This window comes from Lithobates pipiens, unplaced genomic scaffold (assembly GCF_037356315.1).
Source record: "Lithobates pipiens isolate NorthernLeopardFrog02 unplaced genomic scaffold, aLitPip1_a1.2 Scaffold_19, whole genome shotgun sequence".
Lineage (NCBI taxonomy): Eukaryota > Metazoa > Chordata > Amphibia > Anura > Ranidae > Lithobates > Lithobates pipiens.
This window is the reverse complement of record NW_027507764.1, coordinates 208,853,326-208,863,854: the sequence shown is the minus strand read 5'-3', so window position 1 is coordinate 208,863,854 and position 10,529 is coordinate 208,853,326. Positions and strand designations below refer to the sequence as shown.

The window sequence follows — 10,529 nt, the reverse complement described above, 5'->3', positions numbered from 1 at the left end:
CCATCAGTGAAGGAGAAAAATTACTTATTTACAAAATCTACTGACAGAAACTAAGAAAAAATTTTTCTTCTTTTTTTTTTTTTTTTAGGAAAAAATAAAAAACCCAGAAGTGATTAAATACCACCAAAATAAAACTCTATTTGTGTGAAGAAAATGGTAATAAATTCACATGGTTACAGTGTAGCATGACTGCACAATTGTCATGCAAAGCTTGATGTAAAAAGAAAAGGGGAACAAGTGGGACTTTAAACGAAGCATGTCGATTGAAAATAACAATGTATGAACACATGTGAATAAAATGATTTAGATTTAATTTATAATCAATAGCCACTAGGGGTTGTCCAAGATCGGAATGCATACAATAGTAGTACAGTAATATAAATATGGATATACACTCAATGTATCTTCATAATAGTAATCAGAGAATCTAGAAGTATAGACAAATCAATGGACATACATGGATGCAGTTCATAACAGAAATGCATAAATCAAAAATCATAAAATCACATGAACGAGTGCAAACTCAATAAGACAAAAGTTGATGTTATCAAGGATTAAAATAAGCTTAGGTAGGCATCCTTAGTTTGAGAACCCGACGCGTTTCTTGGCTTCTTGCCAGTCATCAGGGGTGGGATGCATGTTTTTACTAAAAAAGCAAATAAATATGACAAATGTTAATATAGGCGGAACCTCAGTTAAATAGAGAAAATATCAAATTGGTCCACTTGATTGATAAAGTGACTTACAAAATAGCCCAAAGATTGGGCAGAACTTCCAGCAATGGGAACTGTTAGAGCTGGGATAAAACCGTCTCATCCGGGGTTGAGGCAGGGTTCAGACCATCCCCCAACAATGTCAGGGGGCAGGCCAGGGGGAACCGAAACAGACATCCTCAACACAGGTCCACTAGGTACTAAATGTATATGTGTGTTACCCAAATCTGCGAAAGAGAAAAAAGAAAAGAAAAGAAGAAAAGTGTGATGGGTCACAAAAAAAAAAAAAAAAAAAAAAAAAAAAACACCCAAAAGCAGGACACTGAGTGTTGGATTGAACGTGTTGAATGAATATAGCTGATGGCTGAAAAGTGTGTGTGAATGAGATATACATGAATGATTGGGAAATAGAAGACTAAATGTGTGTTAAATAGGTGGGAATGGATGATGGGGAAGTACACAATCATCCAATTCAAATGTGTAAAAAAGTCTGTGCAGTGCTCTGAATGAAACAATGTATGTGCAAAAAGGAGAGAGGAAAAACGAAACAAAAACAAAAAAAAACATGCATAAAACTATTACCCATATGTAGAGTTAAGGAGTGATCTCTTCCTAGTGGAGCACAGTGGAGGAGTGAACTACAGTCTGTCCCAGCTCATATACCCCAGGCTCTGGGCGGATCCCCGCCAGCGTCATGCATGATGTCTTTTGCAGCTGTGAAAAGATGAGGGAACACTCACAGCTGAGGATAATCCATACCTCAGTGGGTGCCCCTCCATCTTAGCTGCAGCATCAGGTGGAAAGACAGAAGGAAAAAAAAAAAAAAAAACAAACAATAGACTCCCACCTTGCAGTGTCTATTGACACCACTCGAGGGGCCCCTTTATGCATGGCGCCGATGCGCTGAGATCGAACCCCACCACCCCCTGTGATCCACAAAGGGAGGTAGGGAGGGAGCTGAGCGCATCGCAACCCCGAAAAAATGACTGCAACATACCCAGCAAAAACAGCCCATATGTTCAATTGATTGATAAATAAATTCCAGGAAAAACAAAAACTGGAAAAAATAATATTAAAAAAGTTCTCAATAACTGATGGAAACACATATATAAATAATTTCAAACCGCAGGTTTATAAACCCGAAACTGGGATTATAAATGAATAGGGATATACATACAGACGAATATTAACTAAGGATAAGGATAATGAGTAATTGTGCAGCATGGTGGCATACAATAGTACTATTGTATGCATTCCGATCTTGGACAACCCCTAGTGGCTATTGATTATAAATTAAATCTAAATAATTTTATTCACATGTGTTCATACATTGTTATTTTCAATCGACATGCTTCGTTTAAAGTCCCACTTGTTCCCCTTTTCTTTTTACATAATGTACCCGGGATGGAAGCATGCCATTGCTACTTGGTACTGCAGCAGGTCACTTATCTTTTAAACTATATAATTTGGGTGGAAGACACCTGCTCCTTTGGTGACCATGCTGCACAATTACTCATTATCCTTATCCTTAGTTAATATTCGTCTGTATGTATATCCCTATTCATTTATAATCCCAGTTTCGGGTTTATAAACCTGCGGTTTGAAATTATTTATATATGTGTTTCCATCAGTTATTGAGAACTTTTTTAACCACTTTCAGACCGGACCATTTTGCTGGTAAATGACCAGAGGTCTTTTTACACTTTGGCACTGCGCTGCTTTAACTGGTAATTGCGCGGTCATGCAATGTTGTACCCAAACAAAATTTGCGTCCTTTTCTTCCTACAAATAGAGCTTTCTTTTGATGGTATTTGATTGCCTCTGCGATTTTTATTTTTTGCGATATAAACGTAAAAAGACCGCAAATTTTGAAAAAAAATGATATTTTCTACTTTTTGTTATTAGAAAAATCCAATAAACTCAATTTTAGTCATACATTTAGGCCAAAATGTATTCAGCCACATGTCTTTGGTAAAAAAAAAGTCAATAATTGTATATTTATTGGTTTGCGCAAAAGTTGTCACATCTACAAACTAAGGTACGTTTTCTGGAATTTACGCAGCTTTTAGTTTACGACTGCCTATCTCATTTCTTGAGGTGCTAAAATGACAGGGCAGTACAAAACCCCCCCAAATGACCCCATTTTGGAAAGTAGACCCCCTAAGGAAATTGATAAGAGGCATGTTGAGCCCATTGAATATTTTATTTTTTTGCCTCAAGCGATTGAATAATGACAAAAAAAAAATTTTATTTTTTTTTTTACACAAAGTTGTCACTAAATGATATATTGCTCACACATGCTATGGGCGTATGTGAAATGACACCCCAAAATAAATTCTGCTGCTTCTCCTGAGTACGGGGATACCACATATGTGGGACTTTTTGGGAGCCTAGCCGCGTACAGGGCCCCGAAAACCAAGCACCGCCTTCAGGCTTTCTAAGGGCGTAAATTTTTGATTTCACGCCTCACTACCTATTACAGTTTTGAAGGCCATAAAATGCCAAGATGGCACAAAACCCCCACAAATGACCCCATTTTAGAAAGTAGACACCCCAAGCTATTTGCTGAGAGGCATGTTGAGTCCATGGAATATTTTATATTTTGCCACAAGTTGCGGGAAAATTACAAACTTTTTTTTTTTTTTTTTTTTTTTCACAAAGTTGTCACTAAATGATATATTGCTCATGCATGCCATGGGCATATGTGAAATGACACCCCAAAATAAATTCTGCTGCTTCTCCTGAGTACGGGGATACCACATATGTGGGACTTTTTGGGAGCCTAGCCGCGTACGGGGCCCCGAAAACCAAGCACCGCCTTCAGGCTTTCTAAGGGCGTAATTTTTTGAGTTCACTTCTCACTACCTATTACAGTTTTGAAGGCCATAAAATGCCAAGATGGCACAAAACCCCCACAAATGACCCCATTTTAGAAAGTAGACACCCCAAGCTATTTGCTGAGAGGCATGTTGAGTCCATGGAATATTTTATATTTTGCCACAAGTTGCGGGAAAATTACAAACTTTTTTTTTTTTTCACAAAGTTGTCACTAAATGATATATTGCTCACGCATGCCATGGGCATATGTGAAATGACACCCCAAAATAAATTCTGCTGCTTCTCCTGAGTACGGGGATACCACATATGTGGGACTTTTTGGGAGCCTAGCCGCGTACGGGGCCCCAAAAACCAAGCACCGCCTTCAGGCTTTCTAAGGGCGTTACAGTTTTGAAGGCCATAAAATGCCAAGATGGCACAAACCCCCCCCCCCCCAAATGACCCCATTTTAGAAAGTAGACACCCCTAAATTTAGGGGTACACTAGTGAGACTAGGTAATAAATGGCGGGTGCCCTGAAACTATAAAAAAATAACTAACCAACCAGCGTCACCTGTAACAGTTATATGGTGATCACTGGTGAAAGGGTTAACTAGGGGGCAATCAGGGGGCTTTATGCGGTAGTATATGGGGGTCCCTGGCGCTATAAAAAGCTGCGGCGAACCTAAATACCTACCTGCCTAACTAGCGTCACCTGTGACACTAATACAGCGATCAGAAAAACGATCGCTTATTAGGCTGGGTTCACACTGGAGCGATGCGGGAACGCCACGAATGCGCGGCGGGTTCCCGCATCGCATGCCTCCCGGCGGCAGTTCACACTGCCCTATGCGAACTGCTGGGAGTGTCAGTGAAATGTTAATGACACCCCCAGATCAGTTCGCATATCGCAGTGCGATCTGCAAACTTGGATCGCATGGTGTGAACACCCATGCGATCCGATTCTGCTGCGGACCAAAAAAAGGGTCCCGTGCGAGTTTGCGGCGGGTGCGGCGGGTGCGACACGAATTCAGCCATACTATCTGTATAGCTGAACTCGAATCGCACAGAGATCGGATGTGATTTGCACTGCAGTGCGGTGCGAATCACATCCGTTCTCATAAACCGCTGCAATGTGAACCCAGCCTTAGTGACACTGGCGACGGGGGGTGATCACGGGGTTAAACCTTTATTGGGGGGGTTAGGGGGGTACCTTAGAACTAAAGGGGGCTAACCCTAACTGCCCTAACAGTTATTAGTCACAAATGACACCTGCCGGGTGATCAGGGGGTTAAACCTTTATTAGGTAATAAATGGCGGGTGCCCTGAAACTATAAAAAAATAACTAACCAACCAGCGTCACCTGTAACAGTTATATGGTGATCACTGGTGAAAGGGTTAACTAGGGGGCAATCAGGGGGCTTTATGCGGTAGTATATGGGGGTCCCTAGCGCTATAAAAAGCTGCGGCGAACCTAAATACCTACCTGCCTAACTAGCGTCACCTGTGACACTAATACGGCGATCAGAAAAATGATCGCTTATTAGGCTGGGTTCACACTGGAGCGATGCGGAAACGCCGCGAATCCGCGGCGGGTTCCCGCATCGCATGCCTCCCGGCGGCAGTTCACACTGCCCTATGCGAACTGCTGGGAGTGTCAGTGAAATGTTACTGACACCCCCAGATCAGTTCGCATATCGCAGTGCGATCTGCAAACTCGGATCGCATGGTGTGAACACCCATGCGATCCGATTCTGCTGCGGGCCAAAAAAAGGGTCCCGTGCGAATTTGCGGCGGGTGCGGCGGGTGTGGCGGGTGCGGCGGGTGCGGCGAATGGCTGAACTCGAATCGCACAGAGATCGGATGTGATTTGCACTGCAGTGCGGTGCGAATCACATTCGTTCTCATAAACCGCTGCAATGTGAACCCAGCCTTAGTGACACTGGCGACGGGGGGTGATCACGGGGTTAAACCTTTATTGGGGGGGTTAGGGGGGTACATTAGAACTAAAGGGGGCTAACCCTAACTGCCCTAACAGTTATTACAGTCACAAATGACACCAATGCAAAAAAAAAAAAAAAAATGACATTGGTGTCACTGTGACTGGGGGGCAGGGGTAATTGGGGGGGTGATCGGGGGGTAAAGGGGGGGTGTGAGTGTGCCTGGCATGTTCTACTGTGTGTGGGATGTGTTGGTGCAACTCACTGATCCGCTCTCCTCCGTGTCGGAACGAAAAATACCGACACGGAGGAGAGAATACATCACTTCCTCTCCTGTGTTTACATTACAGGAGAGGAAGTGATGTCACCGGGGATTTCCATTCGTCGGGAGCGATCGCGAGGGGGTGGCCATGAATGAATGGCCGTCCCCTCGTCCGGGATCGCTCCCGAACGAAAACCGACCGCCGCAGGCACCGGGCGGGGGCCCGATCGGGCCCCCGACCCGCGGGAGGCAAAGGACGTACATGTATGTGCTTATGCCTGCCCGTGCCATTCTGCCGACGTACATCGGCGTGCGGCGGTCGGCAAGTGGTTAATATTATTTTTTCCAGTTTTTGTTTTTCCTGGAATTTATTTATCAATCAATTGAACATATGGGCTGTTTTTGCTGGGTATGTTGCAGTCATTTTTTCGGGGTTGCGATGCGCTCAGCTCCCTCCCTACCTCCCTTTGTGGATCACAGGGGGTGGTGGGGTTCGATCTCAGCGCATCGGCGCCATGCATAAAGGGGCCCCTCGAGTGGTGTCAATAGACACTGCAAGGTGGGAGTCTATTGTTTGTTTTTTTTTTTTTTTTTCCTTCTGTCTTTCCACCTGATGCTGCAGCTAAGATCGAGGGGCACCCACTGAGGTATGGATTATCCTCAGCTGTGAGTGTTCCCTCATCTTTTCACAGCTGCAAAAGACATCATGCATGACGCTGGCGGGGATCCGCCCAGAGCCCAGGGGCGGATCCAGAGTCTAATCTCGGGAGGGGCACTGCTATAAAATATGTTTTTTGGGGGGCAATTTATATGGGAAATGGCTGGTATTTGCGCTTCAATCATTACGGCACCATGGTTGTTATGGTGTCAGGATGATTGAAGCGCATTATTTCTATTAATACATTGTAATATAAAATGAAATGGTTCAACTCACCATATTGCAGAATCAGTGGGAGCCCTGAGGATGTCACTTGCCATGTCGCCTGCCACCAAATGTGGATTGTCACTTGTCACCAAATGCGGATTGTTACTTGCCACGTCACCTGCCACACATTGCGGATTGTCACTTGCCACATAGCCTGCCACACATTGCAGATTGCCACTTGCCACGTCACCTGCCACACATTGCGGATTGTGACTTGCCACGTCACCTGCCACACATTGCGGATTGTCACTTGCCACGTCGCCTGCCACCAGATGCGGATTGCCACGTAGCCTGCCACACATTGCGGATTGCCACGTCACCTGCCACACATTGCGGATTGCCACTTGCCACGTAGTCTGCCACACATTGCGGATTGTCACTTGCCACGTCACCTGCCACACATTGCGGATTGTCACTTGCCACGTTGCCTGCCACACATTGCGGATTGTCACTTGCCACGTCACCTGCCACACATTGCGGATTGCCACTTGCCACGTAGTCTGCCACACATTGCGGATTGTCACTTGCCACGTCACCTGCCACACATTGCGGATTGTCACTTGCCACGTTGCCTGCCACACATTGCGGATTGTCACTTGCCACGTCACCTGCCACACATTGCGGATTGCCACTTGCCACGTAGCCTGCCACACATTGCGGATTGTCACTTGCCACGTCACCTGCCACACATTGCGGATTGCCACTTGCCACGTAGTGTGCCACACATTGCGGATTGTCACTTGCCACGTCACCTGCCACACATTGCGGATTGTCACTTGCCATGTAGTCTGCCACACATTGTGGATTGCCACTTGCCACGTAGTCTGCCACACATTGCGGATTGCCACTTGCCACGTCACCTGCCACACATCGCGGATTGTCACTTGCCACGTAGTCTGCCACACATTGTGGATTGCCACTTGCCACGTAGTCTGCCACACATTGCGGATTCCCACTTGCCACGTAGCCTGCCACACACTGCGGATTGTCACCTACTGGTGGTCTTTTGTTGGGTCCCAGAGTGAAGATAGGCAGCAGAGAGATGATGCAATCTCTCTGCTGCACACAGCTTCCTACACAGTGAGGGTGGAACTGGAGGGATGCAGGGCAGTGAGAGATGATGTCATCTCCCTGCTCCCCTGCCTGCTGGCTTCCTGATTGGCCAGCAGCCCTCCTAAGCCGCCCAGCTGCCCCCCCCCTCACCCGTCCACTCAGCGCGGGTACCCGCGGAACCGGCCGCGCGGGTACCCGCGGAACCGACCGCGATTGGACCCGCGGAACCGACCCGCGGGTACCCTCGGAACCGGCCGCGATTGGACCCGCGGAACCGACCCGCGGGTACCCGCGGAACCGGCCGCGATTGGACCCGCGGAACCGGCCCGTGGGTACCCGCGGAACCGGCCGCGATTGGACCCGCGGAACCGGTCGCGGGTACCCGCGGAACCGGCCGCGATTGGACCCGCGGAACCGGCCGCGGGTACCCGCGGAACCGGCCGCGATTGGACCCACGGAACCGGCCCGCGATTGGACCCACGGAACCGGCCGCGATTGGACCCGCGGAACCGGCCGTGCTGTCATTAGCTGGCGGTATTCTCGGAGGGGGCAATTGACCCGTTGCCCCCCCCCTGGATCCGCCCCTGCCAGAGCCTGGGGTATATGAGCTGGGACAGACAGACAGTTCACTCCTCCACTGTGCTCCACTAGGAAGAGATCACTCCTTAACTCTACATATGGGTAATAGTTTTATGCATGTTTTTTTTTGTTTTTGTTTCGTTTTTCCTCTCTCCTTTTTGCACATACATTGTTTCATTCAGAGCACTGCACAGACTTTTTTACACATTTGAATTGGATGATTGTGTACTTCCCCATCATCCATTCCCACCTATTTAACACACATTTAGTCTTCTATTTCCCAATCATTCATGTATATCTCATTCACACACACTTTTCAGCCATCAGCTATATTCATTCAACACGTTCAATCCAACACTCAGTGTCCTGCTTTTGGGTTTTTTTTTTTTTTTTTTTTTTTTTTTTTGTGACCCATCACACTTTTCTTCTTTTCTTTTCTTTTTTCTCTTTCGCAGATTTGGGTAACACACATATACATTTAGTACCTAGTGGACCTGTGTTGAGGATGTCTGTTTCGGTTCCCCCTGGCCTGCCCCCTGACATTGTTGGGGGATGGTCTGAACCCTGCCTCAACCCCGGATGAGACGGTTTTATCCCAGCTCTAACAGTTCCCATTGCTGGAAGTTCTGCCCAATCTTTGGGCTATTTTGTAAGTCACTTTATCAATCAAGTGGACCAATTTGATATTTTCTCTATTTAACTGAGGTTCCGCCTATATTAACATTTGTCATATTTATTTGCTTTTTTAGTAAAAACATGCATCCCACCCCTGATGACTGGCAAGAAGCCAAGAAACGCGTCGGGTTCTCAAACTAAGGATGCCTACCTAAGCTTATTTTAATCCTTGATAACATCAACTTTTGTCTTATTGAGTTTGCACTCGTTCATGTGATTTTATGATTTTTGATTTATGCATTTCTGTTATGAACTGCATCCATGTATGTCCATTGATTTGTCTATACTTCTAGATTCTCTGATTACTATTATGAAGATACATTGAGTGTATATCCATATTTATATTACTGTACTACTATTGTATGCATTTCGATCTTGGACAACCCCTAGTGGCTATTGATTATAAATTAAATCTAAATCATTTTATTCACATGTGTTCATACATTGTTATTTTCAATCGACATGCTTCGTTTAAAGTCCCACTTGTTCCCCTTTTCTTTTTACATAATGTACCCGGGATGGAAGCATGCCATTGCTACTTGGTACTGCAGCAGGTCACTTATCTTTTAAACAATGCAAAGCTTGATGGGGCTGAAAGCTGAAAAATGGCTTGGGCAGGAAGGGGGTGTAAGTGCCCAGTATTAAAGTAGTTAAGCTGCCACCACCATGCTTCACTGTGGATATGGTGTTCTATTGGTGATGTGCAGTGTTGTTTTTGCACCAAACATATCTTTTGGAATTATGGCCAAAAAGTTCAACCTTGGTTTCATCAGACCATAACATATATCCCCACATGCTTTTGGGAGACTTAAAATTTAGCAAAATTTAGCCGGGTTTGGATGTTTTTTTTTCTTTTTAAGAAAAGGGTTCCTTCTACCCCATAGCCCAGACCTATGAAGAATACAGGAGATTGTTGTCACATGTACCACACAGCCAGTACTTGCCAGATATTCCTGCAGCTCCTTTAATGTTGCTGTAGGCTTCTTGCCAGCCTTCCTGACCAGTTTTCTTCTCATCTTTTCATCAATTTTGGAGGGACGTCCAGTTCTTGGTAATGTCACTGTTGTACCATATTTTCTCCACTTAATGATTACCTTCTTTATAGTGTTCCATGGTATATCTAATGCCTTGGAAATTCTTTTGTACCCTTCTCCTGGCTGATACCTTTTAACAATGAGATCCCTCTGATGCTTTGGAAGCTCTCTGCGGACCATGGCTTTTGTTGTAGGATGCGACTAAGAAAATGTCAGGAAAGACCTACTAGAACAGTTGAATTTTATTTGGGGTTAATCGGAGGCACTTTAAATGATGGCAGGTGTGTACTGACTCAATTTTACCATGATTAACATGATTTAACATGAGTTTGAATGTGATTGCTTAATTCTGAACACCTGGTGCTACATCCCCAGTTATAAGAGGGTGTGCACACTTATGCAACCACATTATTTTCGTTTTTTATTTTTCCTTCCCCCCTAAAAGATAGAATAAAGAAATATTTACCCTAATCCACACTCTAGCAGACTTCCCCAATTCTTGCAACAGGTTTGGCGCTTTTATCTCTCTAAG

At 45.3% G+C, this 10,529-nt stretch overlaps 1 long non-coding RNA gene across 1 annotated transcript; it reads right to left on the bottom strand.

Annotated features, from left to right (window-relative positions):
* Positions 1-290: 290 nt before the first annotated feature.
* Positions 291-1,011, bottom strand: LOC143998252 (uncharacterized). Its single transcript, XR_013277806.1, has 2 exons — positions 747-1,011; positions 291-646 (listed from the first exon to the last, which is right to left on the bottom strand). It is a non-coding gene; the product is annotated as an uncharacterized LOC143998252 (long non-coding RNA).
* Positions 1,012-10,529: the final 9,518 nt, after the last annotated feature.